The sequence below is a fragment of the Limulus polyphemus genome, unplaced genomic scaffold, assembly GCF_000517525.1.
Source record: "Limulus polyphemus unplaced genomic scaffold, Limulus_polyphemus-2.1.2 Scaffold1133, whole genome shotgun sequence".
In the NCBI taxonomy this organism is placed as follows: Eukaryota; Metazoa; Arthropoda; class Merostomata; order Xiphosura; family Limulidae; genus Limulus; species Limulus polyphemus.
Genome location: NW_013666743.1, coordinates 22,156 through 29,673, shown reverse-complemented (window position 1 = coordinate 29,673; position 7,518 = coordinate 22,156). Strand labels below are relative to the sequence as shown.

Below are 7,518 nucleotides of genomic sequence, written 5' to 3'. Positions count from 1 at the left end.
GAACATGGCTAGGGAAGAAGTAACTTGCGACGGAACATGGCTAAGGGAAGAAGTAACTTGCGACGGAACATGGCTAGGGAAGAAGTAACTTGCGACGGAACATGGCTAGGGAAGTAGTAACTTGCGACGGAACATGGCTAGGGAAGTAGTAACTTGCGACGGAACATGGCTAGGGAAGAAGTAACTTGCGACGGAACATGGCTAGGAAAGAAGTAACTTGCGACGGAACATGGCTAGGGAAGAAGTAACTTGCGACGGAACATGGCTAGGGAAGAAGTAAAATAAATATTTAGTATAATGTTTAAAACCATTGATATGACGAAAATTTGAAATACTGCATAAGACATTATTACGTTATAACCAGGAAACAGTAGAAAATTCTAAATGTCATTTGCACTCGCTTGTAAAATACTAAAATACCTTTAATATTCGAGAAATTTCAATAAACATTGAAAAGTTACAAACAAAAATTTAATGTATTGGCGCCCTAAATACCTGAGCACAGAGAAAGTCACGAAAGTAGGATTTTTTTTTAACTTTTCAATAATACTTTTACTTACAAAAAATAGTTAAAAGCTTATATTTTTATGAGACGACTAGTCCCGTTAACAGTTCGACAGAGAGAAAAATATTCTTATATAAAACATGCTTTTTTTCAAGTCCCATATCGGAACAAAATTAAACTCAAGTTAATGCTACTAGAAACCGAATCTGTTTTTCTGGTTTTTAAATTATGCATTTAATCTGAATACAATTTCGTTCAGAGCAGTGGGTTTAACGTAAATATAATAAGATGTAACATCGCTGATGAATTTTAAGATACGAATAATCAAAACCGAAACGGTAAAAAACAATTCGAACTACACATTAGTGTCAGTTTTACGTTTTAATTTAGCTTTTTTGGCCATGAACAAACGAAAACTGAAAAGTCATAGAACAATTCGAACAATTATATTTGTACCAGGTTTAAGTTTTAATCTATATGTATATATTTAACCATGTTTTAATCTCTCTCTCTCTATATATATATATATGTATATATTTAACCATGTTTTAATCTCTCTCTCTCTATATATATATATATATTTAACCATATTTTATTATATATATATATATATATATATATAACCATAATTCTACATGGAAAACTGAATCAGTTGCATATTTTTTATCCGTTGCTTTCACATTAATTGTTACTAAGTTAGTGCATTGGCATAAAACACAGACCTGGAAAAAAAGTTTCTAAACCATATCTATTCAATTTATATAGCCCATACAACTTTACTTTGAAATTTACCAATCATGTATATCTTTATCGACGTGGAGCTTACATTACTACACGACAAGAACTATATTTTTGTGTGTAACTATATTAGTAATTCGTTATTCCAGTCACAGACACTGGATCATGCTGTAAGCAGATTTTACTGAATCTACGATGGATAATTCCTCTAACTACTAAATAAAGGTTATAGAAGAAACATTTCTTTACCCTGTCCTCTATCTAGTTCTGAAACTGTCACAACTGGTGAATAACTAAACAGAGTCATTATTATTCGTCAAAAACAATAACAAAATACTTTCTCCGATTACAGTTATAAAACACGTTAAAAAGTTACCAGTGAACTGTACTGACATTCTCTTGAAAATATCCTGGATAGCCGTGGAATTACCAATGAAAGTGGCTGACATCTTGAGTCCACGAGGTGGTATATCACAGACAGCAGACTTGACATTGTTGGGAATCTACTCAACGAAGTAACTTTGTAAATTAGCAATAAACGATTAGACTGCCTCTGACGAGAAGAAGATAACGTTATTTGTTACTCTCTACGATTATTCTTGTTTTCACGTAACTTAGGGCCTTCAAAAGAATTCAACCAATAATATAGCAGCACTAACGTCACTAAATCTATTCCAGATTGAAGAACTTTTATATTAGTTGCTCAAGTTTCGACTTTATCTAGTTTCTGCACTAGGTTCGAACAATCCTAAAACTCATGAAATAACTTATAATTACCGTTAACAATTTAAAAACAGTTTTTGATTTAAATAAGAAACCAGTTTCACTACTTATTTATTAATAATATTCAGCCCACTACAACTAAAATAGTTAATCGATCATAAAAAATTAGGATAGTTTTTTACTGCATCTTCTACAACAAAAATATTTAATTGATTACAAAATATAAGGTTTCACTTTTACAGACTGTCTGTAGCTTTCGATTGCAATAAGAAGTTAAGTTCTACTTTTTACTTCAATATTTTACTCACTAAAACATACGTATATATATAATTTAAGGACAAGGGACCTATTGGTCCATCAAAGCCGTCCCTTTCACTAAACTTTAAAAATAAAAATAAAACATTCAAAGGCAGCTCTTATCATTAATTCAAGTACTTATCAAGCCTTCCCTTAAATTAACTGTATCCACAGCATCCGTAGGCATCCTGTTCCAAAGGCCAACCACCCTCTTACAAAAATAAAGCTTAGCTGAAGAGACTTCTACTCTGCGAAAACTTATATTTGTATCCCTTAGTCCTAATATTTTCATAATTAATTACGAAAAAAATATGTATCAACACTATTAATTCCCTTAACAATCTGAAACACTCTTTAGTTCTTTTTTTTGTCAAGAGAAAACTATTCCAGAGATCTTAACCTGCTCTCGTATGACAACCTTTCCATCCCAGAAATCATCATAGTATCCCTCCACTGAACTTTTTCCAACAATTCAATGTCCTTTCTAAGTATGGTACCCACGACTAAACACAATACTCCAAACGTTGTATAACCTGTGACCTATACAATAAAATTATAACCTCTTAACTCATTTTTTAATATTTCTGTATATATAACCTAAGATCCTATCTGAACTGCCATTAGCAGCAATACACTACTTGGATGGCTTAAGGGACTTTTCTTCCATAACAGTGTTAAAGTTCTTCACATCAAAATTATACTCATAATTCAAATTATAATATCCCACACGCATTATCTTGCATTTATTATAATTAAAGACATCTGTCATTTTTCTGCCCAGCTCACCAAATCTTGCAAATCCTTTTGAAAAGCAACAGCATTGTTCTCACAGTCATAAAGACCCAAAACCTTGAATATCATCAGCAAATTTAAATAATTTATTGATCATTCCTTCAACTATGTCGTTGATGTAAACCAAAAAGAGAAAAGGTCCTAGCACTGAGCCCTGAGGTATCCCACTTGTCACATTAATCCAATTTATAATGACCCTCTGCTTCCTTCCATCCAACTAGCTTTCTAACCAATGAGCCAACCTATCCCCCACACCTATGAAATAGTTTTTTTTAAACAAACCTTCTATTTGGCAACTTGTCAAATGCTACCGAACAATCTAGACATACCAAATCCACACATCTACGTAAGCAGTAACTTCTTCAAAGAATGTGACAATATTAATAAGGTAATAAAGTTTTAAACTTTGTTAACTGAGTTTGTAAAGCATTTTTATCAGACTTTCAAACACTTCTCACCATTGATGTAAGACTAATAGGCTTAGAATTAATAGGACAATTTATATCACGTCCTTTAAAAAAAGGAATAACATTAGCTAACTTCCAATCTTCTGGAACCTGCTCACTTCTGAAAGACAAAAAATAGTAGCAAGTGACTCGCGTATCCGATCATTTACTTCCTTCAAAGACATTGAGAAAATATGATGTGACCCAGAAGCTTTATTATTTATTAAACTACTTTTTTTTTCTTAACAAACTCAAAATTAATGTGATAATCTTGTTTGATCTTTTTTGCATCTATCAACTGTTCAAGATGAAGAATATTGCTAAAATCTTCATTGATAAAAATGGAAGAAAAAACAGAATTTAATAACTCAGCCATCTCACAACCATCAGATATGAGCCTTTCTGTATCATCCCTCAAAGGTCCTACTTCCATCCTAACCCTACTTCTATCTTAACATTTTGTTCACCATTAATATATTTAGAGAAATACTTACTATCATTTGTTTTGCATTTTCAACCAAACGTTTTTCATGTAGTTTCTCGATTTCCTAATTCTCTTTTTGACCAACTCTCTTGATCTTCTATAACTCTGTAAGTCCCCCATCATAGCAGTCAGTATAAAGTTCTTAAATTTTATACTGCTGTTCTTTAATTTTATGATTTATATTCTTTTTTGAATCAACCTGTTTTTTACTTCCAGCCAGTTCTGTAAGGAAGATGCCTATCTTGAATATTTAAAATTTAAGATAGTTGTTGATTACAAAAACTTAGAATCAATTTCTACAGAATCTACTACAACTAAAATATATGATCATAAGATAAGAAAGATCAATTTCTACAGAATCTACTACAATTAAAATATATGATCATAACATAAGAAAGATCAATTTCTACAACATTTTCCACAATTAAAATAGTTGCTTGATTGCAAAATAAAAAAGATCACTTTCTATAGAATCTATTACAACTAAAACATTTGACTGGTTACAAAATAACACAGATCACTTTTTACAATATTTTCTACAACTAAAATAGTTGCTTGATTGCAAAATAAAAAAAAAGATCACTTTCTATAGAATTTATTACAACTAAAACATTTGATCATAAAATAAGAAAGATCAATTTTCACAATTAAAATAGTTGCTTGATTGCAAGATAAAAAGATCACTTTCTAAAGAATCTATTACAACTAAAACATTTGACTGATTACAACATAAGACAGATCACTTTTAAAACATTTTCTACAACTAAAATAGTTGCTTGATTGCAAAATAAAAAAGATCACTTTCTACAGAATCTACTTCAACTAAAATATTTGACTGCTTACAAAATAAGAAAGATCACTTTTAAAACATTTTTCACAATTAAAATAGTTGATTGATTGCAAAGTAAAAAGGATCACTATCTTACAGGTCATTTTGCTATTTTGATTGCACTCATACAACATTATTATAAGACTGTACAAAAAAAAAGCACAAAACACAAGAAATATTTCCCTCAGACAGGAAAACTTTGATTTGTATTTGCCAGATCATTTGGAAATCTTCACCAAAGGACCAAAAAGTAACGCTCAACATAACGGACCACTCAACGAAGTTTTGTAACCTAACTCTCGTGCTAATTAATATTTATTATAGACAACAATTGTTTCAGCTGTGATTGGAGTCGGGCTTTACTTTTCTGTATCAGTCGAGTGTTAGCTAGTTTTCTTCATGTTATTTGTTTTTCTTAATTTTCTATTTTTCACGAGTTCAATGTTTTCGTTGTTTGTTTCTTGCTAGGCACAAAGCTACACAATGGACTATCTGTGCTGTGTCCACCACAGTACCGAAGCCCAGTTTTCAGCGTTATATATCTTGAGACTTCTAATATAATCAATCAATTTTAGTTATTGAAAAAATAATAAATGTTTCATACTAGTTTACAATTTTTGGAAATATATACACGAATATTTATTTCACTAAATACTTCTTACAGTCTCAATACGTAATGATCTGTAAAATTTTCAGGAAATGTTTCTTAAGAATTGAACTTGGTATGACAAGTATTTAAGTGAAATATATATAATCATACAATACCACATACGTTTTCTGTATCTAAAAAATAAACCTGGTGCTGAGAGACTTAGTTAAAAACGTATATAAATATTTCACTAAAATATTTGATCTTTGCAGTATTAAATTACAGATTTCAGTTTAATGTTTCTATTACCAGTTTTCTATAAAGTAAAGTCTGCAAGCCTGTATGTATTTTATACTAGGCAATTTGACTATTTCATAATCTTGGTATATTTGAATCTTTAAATTACTAGCGTATCTTGTAAAACATCATGGATATAACTCTGTTGAATTAACAGCAGTAATAAGTATACTGAACCAGTTGGATTCATAACATATGCTGTAAATTAGTACTAAGAGTCGAGCGTGTAAGGTTAACAAAATATGGTGTAAATCAGTACTAAGTATACCGAACCCCTCGGATTAACAACATATGCTGTAAATCAACACTAACTATACCGGACCTGTCGGATTAACAACGTATGCTGTAAATTAGTACTAAGTGTAGGACCTGAAAGACTAACAGATTATTATGTTCATCGATACTAAGTACACCGAACCTGCTGTTTTTCTTTTGGATGGAAAGAAGTTGTTCGTCTACGTCTTTCATACTAACTCTTCCCCTAAAGATTGTGGCAACTGTCAGGTACCGTCCATGGCGAGGGTCACAAGCTGCCATCATGTTCTTTGCGTCAAACATCTGAAGAAAATATTTAAAATTTAAATATTTCAAAATTTTCTCTGAACCATAATAAATATATTACTTACAAGAAGCGAATATTTTATTCTTAATGTAATAGATAAATATTCACTAATCATTGGTAGATCAGGTTAACTAAGCCAAGGTAAAATACTCTTAAAACATAATAATGTATAATATATTACTTTTATAGAATTACTACAATTGTCTTATGCAATTGGTAGTTTTTTTTATAACATTTCAATCTAACTGTTTAAATCGTTCTAAAGGATTGTTTATTTGTGTGGAATATCCACTCAAAGCTACACAAGGGTTATCTGCAGTATCTGCTTCTAATTTGAATTGTAGACTAGATGAAACGAAGCTAGTCAACACCAGCCATTGGCAAATCTTGGGCTACTCTTATCTGACCGAATAGTGGGATATGACTGTTACTTTTTAATTCATCTATGTCGTCAATGTGCCGAGCGCGATTATGGGTAAACGGGAGATGAACCAGGGATCTAGTATACAAGGTCCGGAATGCTAGCCACATGTGCACGTCTAGTTCTGTCCCGAAGGAAAATATTCTAGATTCAGACTTACGTAATTAAAGATGCTGATGAAAGGTCTGGAAATATATTAGTAAAATTTTGTCAGTTAAATAAATATATATTTAGAAAGAGAAAGATAATAAATACAGAGTACTCTTTTTGAAAGCACAATTTAGAAGATGAAGAGAAAAATACGTTTATTGTTGTGAGCATATTTTATGTTATTTTTTTATTCACTGTATGATGTTATAGATACCTCCTAATTCTACTTTATCTTTAGATAACATTTTAGCACCATCAAGTAATACGAGGTGATTTGGTACTTGATGTAAAATGTATAGGTTTAGGAACGTGTCAAACATCGAAAACACTTCGTAATGTTTATTAAACTACTGGAGTATAGCCCGTCAAAAATGAGGGGAAAAGTACTACCACCCCACCCGATTTCATAGCTTAACTGAAGTAAATATTTATTGTGAAATCAAGCTTGAACAATAAAGAGGCGAAAAGTGCAGTCGAGGCAGTCATACGTTGATAAATTCCTCTGTGAGCCAATCAAAATTAAGATCATTCATGAAATGAATTCGTGGCGTATTCATAGAATAATTATTGGTAAAAATCAGTTAGATTAACAATGCTTAATATATAGAAAAGTCAGTGCATTTTGGTAACACTATGTTCCAACAATGGTTTTTAAGTCATGTTGCTTAGCAACAAAAGCATAACC

The 7,518-nt window shown here is 31.2% G+C and overlaps 1 pseudogene; it reads right to left on the bottom strand.

The window, feature by feature from the left end:
• LOC106462284 overlaps window positions 1–7,518 on the bottom strand; it is a 48,551-nt pseudogene that overhangs the window by 28,567 nt on the left and 12,466 nt on the right.